Source organism: Equus quagga, chromosome 14, assembly GCF_021613505.1.
Source record: "Equus quagga isolate Etosha38 chromosome 14, UCLA_HA_Equagga_1.0, whole genome shotgun sequence".
Lineage (NCBI taxonomy): Eukaryota > Metazoa > Chordata > Mammalia > Perissodactyla > Equidae > Equus > Equus quagga.
Window position 1 is genome coordinate 71,223,190 of NC_060280.1, and position 23,165 is coordinate 71,246,354.

The 23,165-nt window shown below is 35.8% G+C and overlaps 1 pseudogene; it reads right to left on the reverse strand.

Annotated features, from left to right (window-relative positions):
- Positions 1 to 15,332: 15,332 nt before the first annotated feature.
- LOC124225586 (olfactory receptor 10G9-like) lies at positions 15,333 to 16,347 on the reverse strand (annotated as a pseudogene).
- Positions 16,348 to 23,165: the final 6,818 nt, after the last annotated feature.

The following is a 23,165-nucleotide window of genomic DNA, read 5'->3' on the forward strand; positions in this document are numbered from 1 at the left end:
TCAAGAAGGGACAGATAAGACTAGCTCCTTTTTAAATTTATAATTAAATTAAACTACCAGCATGAACATTACGCTATTAAGCAACATTTCAATTACACAGTCATAATTTTTTAATGATTTTTAAATGTTTTTCCAGTGCAATGCTTCTCACAATCCCAGTTTAAGCAACCATTTAATGGTAATAATCTAAGAGGAAGGATAATGGATTATTCTCATTTTTTATGTTCTATCAAGTAATTCACCAATGAAGTGGTTTTCTTCTAACCCTTGTATAAATATTCTCCAGAATTTCTGTCCGGTATAATACTTTTGTATTTTATTTTGTGCAATTTAAATCAAGGCTTATAAAAAGCCCCTTATTTCCCTTTGTAGACTTTCTCTATTTAAAAATTCACTTGTGACATTCACAATCCATTATACAATATAAAATCCATACAGGGAAATTTTTACATTAGAAAATATCAGACAAAATGTGATTGAATATCAAGAAGAATGGTTTTATTCACGTTTATGAGCTAATGAAAACTGTATTTTAAGTTTTTAATTTTTTTCCCTTTGACCTCCAAGATTTTTAAAAGTAAACATGTGTCTACATATGCATTGTATGCACTGTTTTTACTATATTGGTCGCTGATACAACTGTCTGGATTTCCCTCTGCGTTTACAGAGCTCCTGGTCTTTTCTCCTAAATACAAAGCTTATATTTTTAGCAATCTTAAACTTATTTCCAGTAACCACTAATCTATCCTCTTTATCCATGTGTTTGTTTATCTTCCACATATGATTGAAACCATGAAGTGTTTGTCTTTCTCTGTCTGAATTACTTTGCTAAACATCATATCCTTAAGATCCATCCATGTTGTTGCAAATAGGACAATTTTGTCTTTTTATGGCTGAGTAGTATTCCTTTGTATACATATATACCACACCCTCTTTATCCATCCAACAGTTGAAGGGCACACAGGTGTCTTCTACATCTTGGTTAATGTGAATAATACTGCAATGAATACAGGGGTGCATAAGTCTCTCTTAATTGTTGATTTCAGGTTCTTTGGATAAATACCCAGTAGTGGGATCACTGGATTGTATGGTATTTCTATTTTTAAATTTTTGAGAAATCTCCATGTGGTTTTCCATAGTGGCTGCACCAGTTTGTATTCCCATCAGCAGAGCATGAGGGTTCCCTTTTCTCCAAATCCTCTCCAACATTTGTTGTTTTTAGTCTTGTTAATTATTGCTATTCTGACAGGCTTAGGGTGATATCTCATTGTAGTTTTGTTTTGCATTTTCCTAATAACTAGTGATGTTGAATAACTTTTCACATACATCTTGGCCATCTGTGTGTCTTCTTTGGAAAAAATGTATTCAGGTTCTCTGCCCCCCCCCCCCCTTTTTTTTAATGAGAAAGATTGGCCCTGAGCTAACATCTGTTGCCAATTTTCCTCCTTTTACTTGAGGAAGTTTGTTGCTGAGTGAACATCCATGCCAATCCTCCTCCATTTTGTATATGGGATACTGCCACAGCATGGCTTGACAAGTGGTGTGTAGGTCCTCACCCAGGATGAAAACCCATGAACCCCAGGCCACCGAAGTAGAACACACAACTCCAACCACTACACCACCAGGTTGGCCCCTCTCTGGCCGTTTTTTGATTGGGTTGTTTATTTTTTTGTTGTTGAGTTGTATGAGTTATTTATATATTTTGGAAATTAACCCCTGTTGGATATATGATTTACAAACATTTTCTCCCAGTTGATGGGTTGTCTTTTTGTTTTATTCATGGTTTCCTTTGCCTTGAAGAAGCTCTTTACTCTGATGTAGTCCCATTTGCTTATTTTTTATTTTGTTTCTCTTGCCTGAGTAGACATTGTGTTTGAGAAGATGCTGCTAAGACCAATGTCAAAGACTATACTTCCTATATTTTCTTCTAGGAGTTTTATGGTTTCAAATATAAGGGATTGGGGGATGAGTGAATGGCACATATGTATGGTGACAGATAAAAACTAGAATATTGGGGATGAGCACAGGGCAGTGTATACAGAAACTGGCAAATAATAATGTACATCTGAAATTACACAACGTTATAAATGATTATGATCTCAATAAAATAATTGAAAAAATGGAATCATACAATACAAAAATTATCTGGGAGTAAACGGGGGACAAATAGTAAATATATGAAAAATAAGCAAATAACCTTAGAGAGAAAGAATACACTACCAAAAAGTTTTGAAAGCAGCTCCCAATTTTAAAACTAGGTCCTAAGTAGTACTTCCTGTGTAATTATACTAGTCTCTAATTCACATTTACTTGACTTAAAGTATAAAATGGACTCTGGACACCATCTGGGGTGGTAAGGCTTGGGCCATGAACCTCACAAACAGTCATCCAAATATGTATTTACGTTGAAAGTATAAATTAATTTCTCACAAGGTAAATGCTTAATTTAAATGTCACATGTATCCTGTTAATGTAATAAATGTCAACACAGCATAGCACACCAATAAGAGAAAACTGGTAGACAGCTGCTAAAACTGGAGAGTGCTTCTCAGATTCCTCAGAATAGCAGCAGAAGTTGCCTTCCAGAGATGCCTTAGCAACTCATTCTTTCTCTGCTAGCTTGGCATATCTTGCTTTAAGTAAGCTATGAAGCTATGCTGGGAAGAAAATCACACCAACTATGAAAACATGGCCTATTTAAACCATGAAAGAGTGACCTACGTAAGAGGTTGATTATTAGTGTTCATTCCAATAAACCAAGTCTGGTATGGACAATTATATAATCCTACTCATTTGGCAAAGGAGAAAACTGAGGACAAGTTAGAACAAAATGACTTAGCCATTGAGTTCACTTGGATTCTTTTCAGTTCCTTGTAATCACACTATTTTACTTAACTCACAATAACAAAAAATGTTATGGAACATTTACTGAGTGTTAAGGCACATGATAAACAATAGAACAGACAAGGTCTCTACCTTCACGGAGGTCGTGGTCTGCTGAGGGAGAAAAGCAAGTGTAGTATTACCCAGGGTTCATTGTGATAAGTGTAATGGGTGACCAAGGAGAGAATCATTATGAGTTTTAACTTGGAAATATGCTGTAAGATTCAAAAATATGATAATATGTATTAAACAAAACCATGTTGAAAATAATTTAGATTTTTAATGATGATATATAAGGTAAATACTAGTGTCTTTCTTAATTGAAATAATTGTAAAATCACACAACATTGTAAGAAAAATAGAGAGATCCTTTGATATCTTTGCCCAGCTTCCCTCAGTGGTAACAATTTGTAAAACTATATCATAATATCACAAACAGGAGATTGACATTGATATAATCCACAGATCTTATTAAGATTTCCCCATTTTATTTGTGCATGTGCATGCGTGCTAATTAGTACACAATTTTAACACTTGTGCAGATTTGTGTATCCTCCACCCAAGCCAAGATATTGAACAATTTCAAGACCATAAATCTCTCTTGTGTGATTTTTTTAGCTAATATGAATATTGACCACTGAATAAAGTTATTGAATATTAATATTTTTGAGTGTTAAAGGGTTAGATAAAACAACTTTGAGTTACATTTGATTTTTGGTTTACATTTTTAAGTTCTCTTTTTTCTCTTTCCAGCCTGAATCCACGTATTTATTCATTCAATATAAAAATATAAATTAAGTGGCTATTGTGTGCTACACACATGAATATACAGATTGAACAGACACAGACCTCCTTTTCAAAGATTTTATAGTCCCAAAATAAAGGAAACATAGGATGCATAAGAAGTCAGAAAAATTAGAGGAATCATGAATAAACTTGCATGAAACACTAGGAAGATAAATTTTTATCTTGCAAATTTGGGAGAGTTATTGAAATAAAGCAGATATAACTACCATATGTATTTAGAGATATAATTTGTAGCACATGGGAGACAGATTGGAGGAAGGTAAGCTTTTGGGAGGAAAGATCAACTAAAGAGCTTTCTCACCTGCATATCAGAAAAATACATGAAAATCCAGGTTCAGGTGGTAGCAGTAGGACTTGAGTGTTTTGCAATGGATGGCAAATAGTAGCCAATTGTGTGAGGAGGTAAAGTTGATGGAAAAATTTAGCATGCTTGGCAGTTGTGATATAGCTCAACAAAACAGAGAAAGTAATAGAGGTAAGTTGTTAGCGCAGAATGAAAAATCTAACTTTGGAAATATTTGGGTTAAGCACCTATGAAAGTTTCAGGTACAATTATCTGGTTGACAGTGTAGCTTAGAAGAAAAGGCAAGTAAAGCTTACTGTTAAGTAAGCAAGAGGACTGGTCATTGTATTCTTTGGTTTCTGTTGGCTGTTAAACACCCAGTTCCTAAACATGGAGAAGGAAACTTCTCCTAATCAGTAGCATAAAGAGGAACCAGATCAGTAGGGAAACCACCTTCCTTCCTACGCTTCCAAAGTAAGTCCAAGAAAGAGATTCTTTGGGAGATTTATACAAATTGGTTATTGAAACTGACAGAATTATTTCTCACAATAACACCCAAAGATCTTTATAGAGATTGTAAATTTAAAGAGGCCCAGAGACAGCACTTATAAAAGCAGCTACTTCTTGAGGGCAGGGTTCTGGGAGATACCAAGGGATGAAAGCACCAAAACTGTTGTTCATCCAGTTCCTTATTGCTGTTGAACTATTCTCCCACAGAGCTCACATATAAATAGCATCAAGAGAATATTCCAAAAAGATTAGAAGGAAATGAATTGTCAAAGCACTAATTTGAATAATGAAGGGCAGCTGGAGGGTTTGGGGGATGAAGATGCACATAGTAGGAACATAATCCACATAGTAGTCATATAATCATACAACTTGTGTGTTAAAAGATAGTGATAAGTGTTGTAAATCATACTAATCGAAAGTGCACAATTGTTATAGGTATCGATATAGAGATCAATGAAGCAGAATGTGGAGTCCAGACTCACGCATAGCACTCAGCTGATTTTTAATCAAAATGCCAAGCATTTTAAAGGCGACAGTATAGTGATTTCAGCAAGTGATACTGAAAAAGTTGGCTATCCATCAGCAAAAACTGAACTTTGTGGGGTCGGCCCTAACACTGAGTGGTTAAGTTCACATGCTCCACTTTGGCGGCCCAGGGTTTCGTCGGTTCAGATCCTGGGCACAGACCTAGCACTGCTCATCAAGCCAAGCTGAAGTAGCGTCCCACATAGTAGAACTAGAAGTACCTACAACTATAATATACAGCTATGTACTGGGGGGCTTTGGGGAGAAGAAGGAACAAAAAAAAGAGAAAGAGAGAGATTGGCAACAGACATTAGCTCAGGACCAATCTTTAAAAGAAAAAAACCCTGAGCTTTGACTATTATTTCACTCTATATGCAAAAATTATCTTAAATTGGATTATTGACCTTAATTTAAAAACCAAAACTGTTAAATTTCTATGGAAAAAAGTGGGAGAAAACTTTCATAAACGTGAAATAAGTATATATTTCTTAGAAAAAACAGGAAAGTATGAGCCAAAAATTGTTAAAAATTGAATTTTACTAAAATTGAAAACTTTCTTCAGAAGATTTTAATAAGGATATAAGTAGGCAAGATATATACTGGATGCAAATATTTTAATGCATATATCCAATAAAACATTTGAATCAAAATGTATAAAGATATCCCACAAGTTAAAAACCAAAATCATGATGAGAAAAGGGCAAAGGTTTCAGCCATATACCTTGCAGAGGAAATATGTGAAATGGCCAATAGAAAGATGAAAAAGTGCTCCACATTAGTAATCAGCAGGTGAGTCTAAATTGAACCATAATAAGATACTACCACACATAATCAAATGGCTAAAACTCAAAAAAATGACAAAATCAAATATTAGTGAGGATGCAGAGCAATTGAAACTCTTATATATCGCTCTTGGATATATAAAATGATACCATCAGTTTGCAGAAGAATCAGTTTGTTAAAATATTAAACATACACTTGTAATTTGACTTACCATTTTATTAGCAATTCTACTTTTCAATGTTTATCTAGGAGAATTGAAAACACATGTCCACAATATTTACAAATGAAGCTACATGGCATCTTTATTAATAATACACCAAGACAGGAAGTAAGACAAATGTTAAACAACAATAAATGTTAAATTGTGACTTATTTATACAATGAACCAATAATTAGTGTGAAATGAATTACTGATATGTACAGCTGCATCAATGAGTGAGGAAAAGAAGGATAAGTGGATAAGCGAAAGAAGTCAGGCATAGAAGTATGTGTACCATGTGATTTCATCTATAGGAAACTCTGAAAAGAACAAATCTAGTCTATAGTGAGAGAAAGCAGATCAGCCTGGGTATCAGGGTGGTGGGGAGATGACTGAGAGGAGACACAAAGGATTCTATTGTGGTGGAGTAAAGACTTTTTATCTTGATGGTGATGGTGGACAACATTTGTCAAAACACACCAAACTGTGCACCTAAAGGATGCATTTGAGTGTTTGCAAATTATACCTCTGTAAAATTGATTTTTAAAAGCAGGCAAAGAAAAAACCCAAATTACAAATTTTAAAAAAAGGAAAACTGTTATTTCTACACTGCCATGACAAAGTAGCTGGTTTCAGCCTTAATTTCTCTCCATAAAGAAGTACAAACTGCATAAAATATAACCCCACACTACAAAAATTACTAAAAGAAATTCCAAAATTGAATAAAATTATCCCAGATGGAAGTGCAAGAAGGAATAAATAGAAGAGGAAAGGGTGAATATAAAAAACTATTGAGCATTTAAAGCACCAATAATAATGCATCATGAGGTTCAAAAAATGTTTAGAAATAAAATATAGACAATAATATAAAAAAATAAAAGAATCTCTCACATGAAGTTAACTGATTGTAAGGGTCTTGGATTAATTAGGATATGGTAAAAGTTTAATGTAAGTAAATTATAATATAAAAATGGTGTTGAATATCATAAGAAGATAGAATTATGAAAATAGCAATGAAAAAAGTAAATAAAATAATGAAAAAACAAGTAACAGACTAAATAATTTGATTAATACAAAGGAAGACAGAAAAACACAGAAATAAAGAGAGAAGAATTTAAGACTCGAACTGAAAACAAATAGCAAAATGTTAGATTTAAACCTAACTCTATCAATAATTACAGGTACAGTAACCATTACAAATAAAATAAGAATATAATCAGACAGCCTAAAAAAATACTTAGCATTTTTAGTTTATAAGAAAGTACATTAAATACAAAGACACACACACACAGATGAAAAGTTAAAGTTAAAGTTAAAGAGAGGAAAATTTATGTCAAAAAAATAATGGAAAAAAATCCTGGTGTGTCTATATTAATATCCGATAGAGTGGGCTTTAAGAGAGGAAGTAAGAGATACAAAGGGCATTTTCTAAAGAAAAAAGGGTCAATTTACAAGAAGATATTAAAATCTGAAATTTGATAGAATTTAACAAAATAGCTTCAAAATATATGCCTTGTGAAAATGGCTATTGGTAGGTCATAACAGCTGACTGATCTTCAGCAATAATGCAAATCAACAAATATTGAAGTAAAGTACAGAGTATGAGGAAAGTGACTGTCAATGAAAAATTGTATGCTAAGCAACTATCAAGACTGAGAGTGAAATAGGGGGCCGGCCTGGTGGTGCAGCAGTAAAGTTTGCACGTTCTGCTTCTGTGGCCCGGGGTTTGCTGGTTCGGATCCTGGGTGCGGACATGGCATCTCTTGGCAAGCGCTGCAGTGGTAGGCATCCCACATATAAAGTAGAGGAAGATGGGCAAGGATGTTAGCTCAGGGCCAGTCTTCCTCATGAAAAAGAGGAGGATTGGTGGCAGATGTTAGATCAAGGCTAATCTTTCTTAAGAAAAAAAAGAAAAAAAAAATGAGAGTGAAATTATATTTGGAGACATTAAAAAACTGGAAATATGTACTACTAATAGGCCCTTATCAAAGAACCCAAGAAAATATAATGCAGTAATGAAATTTATCTTGTAAGGAATACTTGAGATACAAAAAGAAATAGAAAGTTAAAAAAAAAATAGTTACAGGCTCTTAACATCAGCCCTGATATCAGTTCCCCCACATTGAGCCCAGAGTATATGGGGTTAAAACTAAAACCCACCACCCCCTTTCCTGCTTCTCTAGCTCCACTCATATGTAAACACCTGTTTCTTTAAATTTGGACTCTTTGAGCTTTACAACTAAACAGGAGTTACAAATTGTTAAAAGCCCAGGTGGCCTGGAGTTGGAGGCACACTAAAGTTTAGCTAATCATGTGTCCTTGAAGTTTGCCAGGAAAACCGCTGTCTCAAGAATATCAAGGAGCGGGGGCTTCCCAGACCTCAACTCCTAGACTTCCGGCGCTCTAACCAGCCTCAAACAGGAAGATGAGACAATGGTGGCGAAGGACGCCCACCTGCCATCCTCCTATCTCACCCCCCACCCCGCCTTGCTGCAAGCAGCTCTCAAGGCCAAATGCAGGCTGGTGGGAAAGCACCGAGCTGCACAAGCTACATGTTCCCCCTCCCCTACCCAAAACCCCAAATAAAAATCCCTACCCATTCCTCATTGGGGGAGCTAGCAATTTTTGAGGCATGAGCCCTTGCTTTGCTCCCTGTGCCTGGCATGGTAAAAACCTTTCCTCCTCCACTCAAGACTCTGTTCTCGTTATTTGGATTGGCATTGGGTTCAGAGACCGAACTTTCGGTTACAAAATCAAACTCATAAGTAAATCAGAAAAAAAACTTTATATCATTAAAAATAGCATTTAATTGTTGAACTTAAAAAGTTATGATTTGTGATTTCTGGTTTCAGCTCCAATATGTAAAGAGCCTGGAAGTTGTCTTGTCACTTGCATTCTTACAACAGGAAAAATCTGCACAAATTGAAAATCAAAACTTTTCTTGGATCCATCAGAGAACTGAGGTCACAGGGCAAATTCCCACCCCAAAATATGAAGAGAAGGGAACAACCAGATATAGCTGAGATCTGCTTATCTGGAGCAGAAGCCATGGAGCCATAAACTAATAGGAGCAGTTAAATGATAATTTTGATGATTAGTGAAAGCTGTGTGGGGGACTAACATGACAGTGAGAAACTCCTGAGGGATGCAATCTTTAGGGAGCCTTAGCGCTTTAATGAGCTTTGTATCTAGGAACCCCACTAGCGTCTCATAGTGAAGAGCCAAGAAAATTCTTCTCTTGGCTCTGGTAGGGTTAGAGGAAACTTAACCATTGTGAAATATACGCAGAGCCTTCTCCATCCTAAAGGTCTGCTCTTTTTAGGGCAAAAGACTTTTCCAGACTCTTATCCCAATTGGGAGAAGGGCACTTCTTCCACTCCAGTGTGTGACTCATCTAGTCTTCCTGTCTTACCTGAAGGGAGAAAAGCATGGTCAGCAGAGGTCAGAGCTACAAGAAATTAAACTTGGAATGCTGTAGCCAAGGAAAGTAGTAGGGGAAATGGAGCACTCCACTCAATTTCCGCAAGACACAAGCTCCTGAAAAACACTAGCATTGAATCAGAATATTACAGAATAATCTCCCTCCCTCTAACTTACCACCACACAAGCAGGGCTCCATTATAGTAATAGTGGGTTATAGCTGAAAGAGTTGTAAGATACAGACTCTGAAGAAGAATATTTAAGGATGCCTAAAGTAAACGGGTGGGCAAAACCAGGATGCTAGAGGAATTTGAAGCCTATGGTACCTATAGCTACTCACTACGAGCAGTAAACACAATCCAACTATGAGCCAGATAATCATAAATCCTCACACTAAAGCCCTATTTACTTCAGTTCCTATTACCTGATACAAACTTGCCCAGCTTTCAACAAAAATTTACAAGGCACACTAAAAGGTAAGAATAACCAGTCTGAGGAGATAAAGCACTCATTAGAACCATTTCCAGATATGACATAGATGTTGGAATTAGCAGACAGAGAACAACTATGCTTAATATGTTGAGGTCTTAATTAAAAAAGTAGACAACATAGAATAGCAAGTGGATAATGGAAGCAGAGAGATGGAAACTCTAATAAAGAATCAAAGGAAATGCTAAAATGAAAAAAACCCACTGTACTGGAATTGAAGTATATCTTTATGGGTTCAAGATTTGTCCCACTTGTCAACAAGTCTTGAGTAAGTTTAAAGTCATGCCAACTGGGTAGAAGTGGGCTTGTAATGGCAAAAAAATTCTTGTAGACTACCACCACTATCTCTGAACATAAGAGAAAGAACATCAGTAATCCTTGTGTTGCATTCTTAGTGCTGAGTTGAACTTAGTGTGGCCTCTGACAGTGGTGTTTAATGAATGTACAGCAGGCTGCCTAATAGGGCATTGCCCTCTGTGTTGATTTCTACTTTTGCCCACCTGTGAAATGCTTGGCACACTTCATTAATGATTTCAAATACTATCATACCACGTCATCAAAGGGAATAGATAGCCAATGCACAGATTTTAGAAAAGTAATAGAAAGTCCCATATGTTTTATCCATTAATATTTCTTGTCTTCTACGTATATCTAATGATCTTAAGTGCTATCATTAGGGTGTCTGACCACTTCAGACTTATTGCTGCATAAATTTCAATCATATTTTCAAGATTCTTTTATGGCGTTTTACAGCCCCTGCTGACAGTGGGGGAATTAGATGAATAGAGTGATACTGAATCTTTAGGGTTTCACAAAATTTTTTTGAGTTAATATGCATGCCCTCTAGTCACTTTTGGCAGTTCGAGTATATAAAATATAGTCACGTTCCATATAACAATGTTTTGGTCAATGACAGACCACATATATGAACATAGTCTCAAATGTTAGTACCATATAGCCTAGCTGTGTAGTAGGCTATGCCATGTAGGTTTGTGTAAGTACACTCTACGATGTTCACACATCGAAATCACCTAATGACTCATTTCTTAGAATGTATCCCATCATTAAATGATGCATGCCTGTACGAGAATAAAGTCGCTTGAAAATATTTCGCTGATGACAATTTTGAATAAGGATATGAGAATACCCATTTTGTTTTTGTTTTTGTGAGGAATATTCGCCCTGAGCTAACATCTGTTGCGAATCTTCCTCTATTTTGTATGTGGGACACTGCCACAGCATCACTTGATGAGTGGTGCGTAGGTCTGTGCCCAGGATGCAGGTCTACAAATCTCAGACTGCAGAACCAAACCACGTAAGCCTAACCATTATGTCACTGGGCCGGCTCTGATAACACCCATTTTGAAAACATCCTCCCATTCTACCAAGGAGGAGGAGACATGCTTTTGTCTTAATTTTGCCTATAGTGAGGAAAATAAAGTCACACTGTAAACAATTGAATTAACACTTAGTGCAGTCCACCTGATACTTCCTCATCTCCACCACAGGGACATGGTAGCATTGCACATTCTGGCTTTCTTGTGGTTGGGGATGGGCAAGTCCTAGCCAATATGTATGCATGGTCTGGACACTGAGATTATCAGAGAATAAAAAGAAATGTGAAAGCTTTGGATTTAGTCTCTTCTGTCCAAATTATCTTCTTGTTAGAACTGAAAGATGCAAAATGCATTGTGATTTGGCCTGGAGAATGGAAGCCCTGTCATTTGGGAGCAAACTCCAAAACACATAAATTGAAACAATCTTTGTATTATTCATACTCTACAGGTTAATTCTTGTCTTATGTGGTTGGAGCAAGCCTTTGTTACCTGTATAGGTAATTTTCTTTATTTTCAGATGGTGATTTACTCCACGACTTAATGTGTGTTAGATGACATGTGGTTTACCATGGCATCTCATACATACTTTATGACCCTCTAAAATTCGTTTGTTTACTTACGTGTTTCCCATTGGACTCTGAAGTTCTGGAACACAAATGCTGTCTTCATGTTCTGTATCTCCTGTGCTTTAAATAAAGTAGTCCCATAACTTAAATTGTTGAAGGAATTATTGCACTGCTTAATTAACTGAGAAAGCAAAACTGAATTGATGAACAAGTATCAGCATTGGGATTGTTATAAAAGCTAGCTTATTTATTCTAGACTTGAGCCAGATTCTTTCTATGTTAACTTTTTACTTATAATTTAGCTCTTTACTTCTGTAGTTTAAAGCCATTTTCCACGGCTACTAAACTCAGATATAGCTTCAAAGAATCAGTTAGACTCATCTTTTCATTAAAAAACAATATTTTAAAAATTCAGGTCAACAGGGGAATGAAAGTACTAATAATGAGCCTCAGTGGACAAGTTCAGTACTCCAGAGCTGCTATTTCAAGGAAAACTCCAAGGGAATACATCAAAATGTGGAAAGATGTGATTAAGGATTTTCTCAGATTTTATCTTCCCCTATGTAGAATGCAAACATCAATGCTGAAGTATTTTATTCCTTTTTTATTTCCCATTTTGAAAATAGTATTGATATCTCTTAGAGCATAATAATGACACAATGAAGTGTTTACAAAATGAGTTGTCCCAATTATTATTTGATAATGCAGAATATTCACTATCAAATATTAAAATTATCATAATTTTTCTTTATTTTCCAGAGGTTTTCATGCCATCCTACCACCCTCATCTTTCTCTGTTTATCTCTTGTCTTATCCCTTCTTTGTAAGAAGAAGAAATGTATGAGGAAGGATTATGGACAGACCCTCTGAGTTTCAGGGGCTTTGTATTGGGCCAATCATAGGCAAATAAGATACAAATATTGAAGGAGAGATTTTTAAAAGTTTAGTTTTAGACATACAAAGTTTGATGTAATAGCTTTATCTCCAAATGGAAATATCTGACAAACTAAAGTCAGCAAGGATTGAACAAAGAAGGCAGGAACTTCATAGATAGGAAGAGAAGGCATTTGTTTAGGAATAATATGTGATATTATGAGTATGGATCAAAAGCCAGGACCCTCAAAAAGTAAGTAAACATAATGGAAATCACAAAGGTCTGTAGCAGAGAGAACATTCTAAGGAAATCAGACCAAGATTTATATATGTGGATTACTATAGGATTAAGGCAATATTTTTCCTTGAAGAATCCATATCTTAATGAGGAGCAGAGGAGTAAACAGATGGGCTGATATAGTGTGATGAAGCATTTGGAATCTACATCAGGTGGGGGTAGAGCAGATAGCTACCTTTCATAATCAATGGAAAAATAAATTTTTTAAAACAATCCCACATTTGACATGTAAAGAACACATACTTATACAAAAATCTGTGCTTTATTTCAATTATTATTCATTTTTATTGATGTTGTCCTGTTACCCAAAGACACAGAAAGTTCTTGAAATTCACTGATGGCAATGTAGGGTAGAACTTAACACAATCAATTTTGGTTCCAGATAGTCTGGGCTTAAACCTTGAACATATTCCTCCTAACTGTGTGAATTTAAGTAAGTAAACTAATGTTCTAAGTCTTCTCATCTTATATAATAGCATTACCTGTCTCATGGGGTTCTTATAACGATTAGCTTATAAAGTGTCTGGCATATCCCAAACTCAATAATCTTTACTGTTTTTGCTTCTGAATTATTCTAGAATAACTTAAATCAGTATAATTTGAATGCTTCATATATTTTATTGTAGTTAAATTACTTGAAAACTAATAAATATGGGAATACAAAATTTAGAAAAATAATAAGAATGATTACATTTTCAATAATGGTGTTAATTATGACAGTATCACTATCAGTGATTTAAAGAAAGCTGCATTCATGCATCTTCAAAAATACTATGCCAATGACTAGGTAGTCATTGAAATAAATTGTAAAGAGAATGATTCTGAGAATCAGGCTATCTGGCTGGTGGCCTCAGCTTTAAATTTTAAAACTTTAATTAAAAATTTATTGAGGAAGAGTGGAAAAGATGTTAGCTCAGGGCTAATCTTCCTCAAGCAAAAAAAAAGAAAGAGGAAGATTGGCAATGGATGTTAGCTCAGAGAGAATTTTCCTCGCCAAAAAAGAGAATATATTATGAATCAATATGACTCAAAGCACTTTTATTTCTATTAACTCATTAAACTCTCATAAGAAGGTTTTGAGAGCAGGTCTTTCACTGACATAAAATTGTGATAATGTCCATAAAATTACTTCTAAACTTATTCGGCCAATATTTGTTTTTGTGTGCGTGTAATTGCAGCATTCATCCATTACACAAAAACGGCTACAGTGTGGACTACGTAGCTATTCATTAGGTTCTATTAGGGTGTTTTGTCTTTACTAAGTCTTATTTTTCTAATTTGTAAGAGAACAATTTTGAAATCTCATGATAACTAATTAGTTATATTGTCATTTTTCTATTTTCTAAATAGGGACACCACTGGCCCCAGCCTGCAATGGGGGGTGTCTCTATCTCAGAGCAGATTATAGTTTGGTGTGGTTGAATTTCCAAGACTCTAAGATGGAGGGAGAAGGAGCTATCTGGGCAGCATGACCAGCTACCACCATATGTAGTAAAAGGATCTAGTATAGAATGGTTCTGTGGTAAACATGGGCATCTGGCAGGTAGCACAGGAATTCAAGGTCAGAATATGTGATGGAAACTTCCCGTTTACCTTTGTCTTGATTTGACCCACCAAACCAGAGAAATTGCAGGGCTCTTATAAGGTGGTGATTATTCCCAGTTAGTGAAAGAAACATGTCAGTGCCACAGCTTATCCTGGCAGACCTACATACAGAGATAGCAAACTGTTCAGAAGTTTAGAACTCTTTCAATGTGGGAGTAATTAACAGGGTCAAGATGTATTGAGAAAGAGGGGTTGTCATCTTGAAACTCACACATACTCACGCACAGATACACACACACATGAAGTCACTAAAGGATTGAAAGGGCAGTTGAACAGCTGCAGCCGCTAGTAAATGACCTCTGATGTTTGTTGCTATACTTGAACGGTATCCTCATGATTATAAACTCCCAAGTTGTGTTATAAGACGTAACAAGAAAAGGCATATTATCAACTTAGGTATATGAATAACTCAATCCTTATCTGAGACCCAATCAGAATATTAATTTAAAAAGGTAGAAACAATGTTTTATGTCAATTATGTGCAAAAAAAACTGTAAAAAAGGTCAAATAAATCTATCAGAGAAATGAGTTGATAGATCAAAATTTAAGCATGTTCACTGTAAAAAAAAAAAAATTGTGATTTTTTAAACTCTTCAGAAAAAGCTGTGAAACAAATATTCCTGAGTAGGTAGTTTTGGATACTCTTCACATTGAAAATGATACATGAAATAAATTACTTGTGGATGATTAAACTACATTACCAGTTTTTTTTAAGACTGCACATATCTACATCAAATGTTTATTTACTCTGAGACTATGTTACTTTGTCTTTCAGCTTCAACAGAGCTTTCTTCACTTCTTTGTTCCTCAGGGTGTACACCACAGGGTTTAGAAGGGGTGTCAGCACAGTGTAGAAAATGGTCACAACTCCATCCACAGCATTCTTGGAGCCTGGCCTCAGGTAAATGAAAACACCAGGGCCAAAGAAACAAAGGACAACAATGCAGTGGGAGGTGCAGGTCTGAAAGGCTCTGTGTCTCCCTTCTGAGGTGGATCTTAAAGATGGAACAGACAATGGACACATACGACAGCACTATCAGGAGAAAGCAGCTGGAGGCCACTACCCCGATATTGAAAAAGATCACCATCTCAATGGCAGAAGTGTCTGCACAGGCAAGTTTGAGGATGGGTGGTGCATCACAAATGTAATGCTGGATCTGTTGGGGCCCACAGTAGGGCAAACGGAACGTCAGTATGGTCTGGACAGCAGAGTGCAGAGAACCAGTTAGCCACATGGTTGTGGCCAGGAGGGCACACATTCTCCCACTCATCATGCTGCTGTACCTGAGTGGGTAACTGATGGCCAGGTAGCGGTCATAGGACATGACTGTGTAGAGGAAATACTCGGTGATCCCCAGGAAGTGGAAGGAGTAGAGCTGGGCCATACAGCTGTGGAAGGAGATAGTCTTGCCGCCTGGGGAGACCAAGGTCATCAGCATTTTGGGCACAGTGACTGTGGAGAACCACATGTCAATGAAGGACAGATTGGCCAGGAAGTAGTACATGGGGGTGTGGAGGTGGGAATCCATACTGATCACCAGTAGGATGAGGAGGTTCCCCACCACGGTGAGTAAGTAAATCACCAAGAAGATTCCAAAGAGAGGGGTGTCCAGTGCAGGTGCATGGGGAAAGCCCATGAGGATGAATGTTGTCATGAGGCTCACGTTTGTCGTTTCTCCACACTTTTGGTACCTCTCCCCGTGGGAATATAAAGAACATTCAGGATTTATGTAAAAAGGGAGAACCCATTCTCTGTGTAGCAACTGCATCATCCATGGCAGATAATTCTGGAGTTATGCTCAACTTTGCTTACTGCAAAGCTTCTTTTATAAAGGTGATGGCATGATTTCATCATCTGCCTCTCTCTATGTCTCATATACACACACAAAATAGAGGCAAACACAGATATATGCAAAAAGAAGTAGGAGAAATCCATGGCATTAATTTCTACTGATTTCTACTGATACCATAAATTACTTTACATTTAGCAGCGTAAAACAATTCAATTTTACTATCGTGCAATCTTTTCAGTCAGGTCAGTTGGGTCCTTTGCTCAGTCTCATCAAGATAAAATCAAGGTCTCAGGTGGGTCTGTAATCTCATCTGAGGCTCAGAATCCTCTTCCAAGTTTATTAAGGCTTTTGGCAAAATACATTTCCTTGCAGCTTTAGGACTCAAGTCCCTGTTTTCTTGGTGGCTGTTGCCAGGGAGCATCTGAAGTCACCCTTATGTCCTAAACACCTGACCATCTGGCAACATTGCAGCTTCCTTCTTCCAAGCCAGCAGGAGAATCTCTCTCCAGTTTGCTGGGCAAAAGGGAAATGCAATGTAATGTAAGTGAGAGAGTCATATCCCACCATATTCACAGGTCCCACCTTCACTCTAAGGGAGGCTATTTAACAAGGAGCATACACCAGGGGGAAGGAATCTTGGGAACTCTTTTAAACTCTGTCTTCTCTCCAAAAGTTATTGGGAAATGTAAAGAATCAAGAATTTAATTGTTGCTAGCAGTGAGCATTTCAAAAGTCTACAGTAAGCCTAAATCTTTCTCTTGTGTCCTCATATATAATTTGGCAGTAATAACATCTACCTAACTAAGAAGTTGTAAATATTAAGTGAGATACTGCAGGTAAAGTACTTAATACAGTGCCTGACATGTAATAACTGCTCCATAAATGATAGTGAATCAGGGGGCCGGCCCGGTGGCACAGTGGTTAAGTTTGCACGTTCAGCTTTTCAGCGGCCCGGGGTTCGCTGGTTTGCATCCCGGGTGCGGACATGGCACTGCTTGGTAAGCCATACTGTGGTAGGCATCCCACATATAAAGTAGAGGAAGACGGGCACGGATGTTAGCTCAGGGCCAGGCTTCCTCAGCAAAATGAGGAGGACTGGCAGTAGTTAGCTCAGGGCTAGTCTTCCTCAAAAAAAAAAAATGGAGCGAAAAAAAGATAGTGAATCATGTAACTCTGTTCCTTATATTATAGAATTGCCATATATATATAGAGAGAGAGAGAGACAGAGAGAGACAGAGAGAGATTGACAATAAATAATAAAAATAAAAGTCTCTTTGTGCTATAGAGACTTCTCAATTTCAAAGTTAGATCTTTGAGGAAGATTCATCTCTGGTATTGGTACTGGTACTAATGCCTCAGTACCATCACCACCTGCTTATAAAGAGACTTCTTTAGCTTCAATCAGAGCAAGCTAGAACATCAACTCCATAATAGGATAACTGCAATCTCCCGTATGATTCAGAATATGCAAAGCCTTTTACACTGCTAGCCTCACACTTCTCTTACACTAAAACATCCTTTATGAGGCTCTAAGAATATAAAGTTCACATTTGTTCTCCGAACCACAACCGATTGTGTAGGGGCTGGTTTTCTAATATACATCCTTCAATCATAGATATCTAAATATTTTCTAATATCGGCTTTGTTAGAGAAAATATCCCTCCCCCATCTTCTATTCCTCTTACTCGTAAATCCAGGCAATTCCCTCATAAGAGAAGACAATTTCATCAAGTATATGGTTCTTATTTAAAGCCTACTACCTGAGACTGGAACAATGGGACCAATGCAAGAGGAAAGGACCTATATTGGCTCTATGTCAAGAAAAGTTGGAATTCCATACAGTGAAAAGTGAGGCAGAAATGACGTTATTGATTTAATCTAAAATACTATCGAGTTCTGGATTGTTATTAATTCTTCTATGAGAGAAGACTCTGAAACTGGCTGACCAATATGAGACAAATGAGGATCTCTGCTCTTAGCAAAGCCCAGACAAAATTTATCCTATCTCAAGGCAATGTGGCTTAAGCTGTATTAAAACTATATTTTTCAAATAAGAGAATAAATAGCAGAGACAGGATTATCCTAATCACATACATGAATATCAAAACTCAAGAAATGTAGCAAATGTATCTTTGAAATTTCTCCTGTATTAGTGTGATCTCATCACCAGAATAATCTCACATTCAGATTAGATGAAATATGAAATTTTTCATCAGGTGAATTACAAGGTAACCTGAGACTTAAGTCAGGAGATTCAGTCAAAGGTGCCAATGTTTGATTTGTTTGTCCACGCTGTAGCAACTTAGTTCCCATTTGTAGGCCCTCAATTACTAATTGTATGTATATATGGAAGGAGAGAGACTAGATAACCAAATTTAGAAAGAAGGCTAACAATTGCCAAATATCTTAACACTGAGTGGATATTTAAGGAGGAAAGCAGAGGGAAATAAGAGAAATCTACCTTTCTTAGAATTCACCTTACCGTATGTGATTCATTTCAGTAGTGTAACTCATCTGGTTTATTTCCCCTCAATTTTTCACTTTTTACATGCTATGATGAGGCTGTCGTTTGCAAGTTATTATCCAAAGGACAGACACACCTATGATTCCTTGGTGAGAAAGAGTGGTTCATATCTACACAGGGACCCAACTAGTTGAAGTACAGGGAATGGAAACTAACATGGCTGGATGGGTAGGAGCCTGACTTGATTTAGTGTCTCCAGAGATAGGATTACTCTTGAGTCTTCAGGTCCCTTGAGGAGCAGAAAAACTACAGGAAAAGACTAATGAAAGGTTTTTAGTAATCATGCATATATTTTCCCACGTGTTTGTTATTTGAACCCTCCTGAGAAGAATTCATGTCTTTCTGGAACTAATACATATAATTAAGAGGAAAGGAGGAGTCAGTTACCCTTTTTTTATGACCAGTGACACAGATAGACTCACAACTACTTACTCTCAACTTGAAGTTGTCCAGAATCCATAAATGGTCATCACCTGCTTGCACTGTCCATCTCAACAGTACTCTCTCTTTTAAAGATGGTTTAAAACATTTAAATTTCCAAACATTTTTTATGCTGTATTGTAGATATAACTATGGTAGTATTTATGACATTGATTTAGGTAAATATATTTTAAAGAAAACAAACAAAAAAAGGCTAATTATAAAAACTAAAACATTGAACTAAATTGATTGTATTTTAAAATATAAATTTTGCAGCTAATTTTATTTGATCATATGTAATAATTCTAGACCTTAATAATCAGATTATAAGTAGAGAAAACAAAGCAGTTGGGACCTTAAACCGATTTCCTAAACACCGTTTCAGTTGACGAAGTAATTACCACTATACTCTCTAATTATGTAGAATGTAATAATATCCTTATGTAAAATCTAAAGTAAAATTAATTCCAGATGAAGTAAAGATTTAAATAAAGGAGAAAAATCTCAAAATACTAAAATATTATCAAAGTAAAACCTGGTAACTTGGGTGTAGAGAAAACTTTCATCATCACTTTTGATATCTGGTATTGTGAATCTTCTAGTTTTTATTTATTCAAGATTATCTTGGCTATTTGGGGGGCCCAATCCATTTCAATATACACGTTAGGATCCATATGTCCATATCTACAGAATAAAATCCTGGCATTTTATTTATAATTGCATCGAATCTATAAACAATTTGAGAATTAAAATCTTTAAAATATTGAGCCTTTTAACCCATGAGCACATTATAATCCTCCATTTCTTCAGCAACTTTTAGATATCTCTCAAAAATGTTTTGCAATTTCTATTGTTATGGTGTTACAAATCTTTGCTTACATTTTTATACAGATCAGGGTTTCTCAACCTCAGAACCATTGATATTTTTGGCAAGACAAGTCTTGCGGGAGCTTGCTGTGCTTTGTGAGATGTTTAGCAGCATCCCTGACCTCCAGGCACTAGACGTCAGTACCTGTGACATAAACAATTTCTCCAGACATGGCCAAATGACAGTTGAGAGACACTGATCTAGATATTTAATAGATATTTGAGTTTTTATTTTGAATCTAAACGTGTATAAATCTAAAAGTTCATAGGCCATTTTTACATGGAGTTTCAGATCATACATTCTCATTGCTATACAGCAATCCACTGTGTGAATATAACATAATTTATTTTTAATTCAACTTTTGATAGGCATTTGAATAATTTCCAATTTTTGCCTATCAAAATTAGTGCTGCGCCCCTACGTTCATTGCAGCAATTATCCACAACAGCCCAGACTGGGAAACAACCTAAGTGCCCATCAATAGATGAATGGATAAAGAATATATGGTATATACATGCAATGAAATACTACTTAGCCATAAAAATAGAGGAAATCTTGCCATTAATGACAACTTGGATGAAATTGAGGGTATTTTGCTAAGTGAAATAAATCAGACAGAGAAAGACAAATACCTTATGATTCCACTCATATGTGTAAGATAAAGAAACAAACACATAGATACAGAGAACAAATTGCTGGTTACAAGGAAGGGTTGCAAAAGGGGTAAAGGGGCACGTGTGTATGGCAATGGATGGCAACTAGACTTTTGGTGGGGAACACAATATAGTCTATACAGAGGGTGAAATATGATGTATATCTGAAATTTATACAATTTTATAAATCAGTGTTACCTCAATAAAAAATTTAAAATCAGTGCTGCAAAAAACTAGAGTACATGTTTGTATATACATAAACATATATTTGTATACACCATACATAAAAATGCTATATATATATACATATATACATATATGGAATTTCCTTTGGCAAATCTATATGTTACGTATTACGTGCTTTTCTTTTGGATACACATGTGTATACATACACACATACTTTTCTATATCAGAAGGCAGTCCCACTTAAAGGAAAAGTGTTTAAGTGAAATACAAATAAAATAAATGAATAAATAAGTATGCTAATAAAGATCCATGCCAGTCCACCACACTGACAAAACACCATTTGTATACATCCTTCCCTTCATATTTACACACAAACAATGTTAACACTAATACAATGCAACATTTTTCCTCATGTCACTCCCTTCAAAGAAGGAGCCATTCCAATATATCACCTTTCATTTCATCCAGATCCAAATCTGGAATCTCTGAGTGATGTTAATTGCATCTTTGGTTCTGAGATAACTCTAACTCAACATTGTGCGACATACAGACAAAATAATAAAGTTACCATGAACACATCATGTATATAATAATGAAGTGAATGGAGGGAGAAAATTAAAACATGTAAATACCTATATGGCAAAGCCATGTAAAAAATACATGTAGGAAGTACCATACTTATTTTGCAAATAGATCTGAGGTAATAGCTTACATTAATAACTTCTGTCTTCTTCAATGCTTTTTCTTATCAAGAAACTCAGCATGTTGTTGTGACCAAATAGAGTGAATCAAATCATTATTTCTGCAAGACACAAGCACATTTTGACATTGCCAAATTAGGCTGCAGTCATTTACTATTAATTTTTATCTCTGGGTACAGTTATATGCAGAGACATCCTATGGAATTACCAAAATTCACTGTCCGGGAAAGGAAGAGGGCAAAGTAGCAAAATTATTGCCTTGTGTGTTAGTACCAATATTTGGTTCAGTACAGGGATAAAAGTCAATAATTCTACAATTTTGTGTTTGTGTGACAGGACAGATATATCTCATCATGCAGTGTGCCAAGAAAATGAAACCTTGGAGAACCCATCAGTGTGAAAATACAGATATCATGGCAAGCCATGTCCTTTCCTCTATATAAATATGGCATATAAATCTTTTGAACTATTTGTTGATGCTTCAGGAGTAAAATGAAATAATCTTCAGCACAGTAAAGATGACATTCTGGAACATTATAAAAATTCCACTAGAGTTTGTGGACTAGCCTACTCACCCCAAGGCAACTAGATTATCAGAAATGTTACTGAGGTGACAGTTTGTTTCCATAGGTTCTTCTCCTACGATATGGTACACAAATGAATTTGCAAGGCATCTTCTATTTTCCATTCACCAGGTCCTATTAGCATGACATTATCAACAGAGTCAACCAACATAATATCCAGTGAGTTTGTGAGTACACAAATCACTACAGAGTAATTGTTACACAAAAACTATGAGGGCAAAACATGACCCAAAACAGTAGCTGGTACACAGGTGATAAAAAGTTAGTTTTGAGTATATAAATGCAAGACTTAGGAGAGGATTTTTCTTTAAAAGTCACCAAAAAAGTAAATAGACATTCTTAATTTTAGTATGATTGAATTAAAAGACATTATAAAGATAAATTTAAGTTACACAATGATCTAAACAAAAAATAAAAGTGTTAGTATTTTAAATATAGAAAAAACTGTATATATCAATAAGTAAAATAAAAGCAAATGAAAGGAATAGGCTAAAGTCACATACTGATTTTTCAGAAAACGGAAAACAAAACATTTGAAAACCAAAGAAAGCGTGCTTAACTTCATTAGCAATCATGGAAATGCATATCAAATCTACACTTAGATATAATTTCATACATTCAAGAAAAAATTTGTAAAATCTGATATACCAAGTAGTAGCAGAGATGTGGACCAAAGAGCCCTCTTAGCTCCCAGTTAATGTGAAAACTGGTATAAACACTAAATTATCAATACAATTGCAGATATGGATACTCTTTAGTCCAGCAGTTCTTTACCAGAAACCTACATAAATTTTGCACACAGATAGTTTGCACCACATATAAAAATATGCTTAGCAGCTCTGCTTAAATACAGCATAA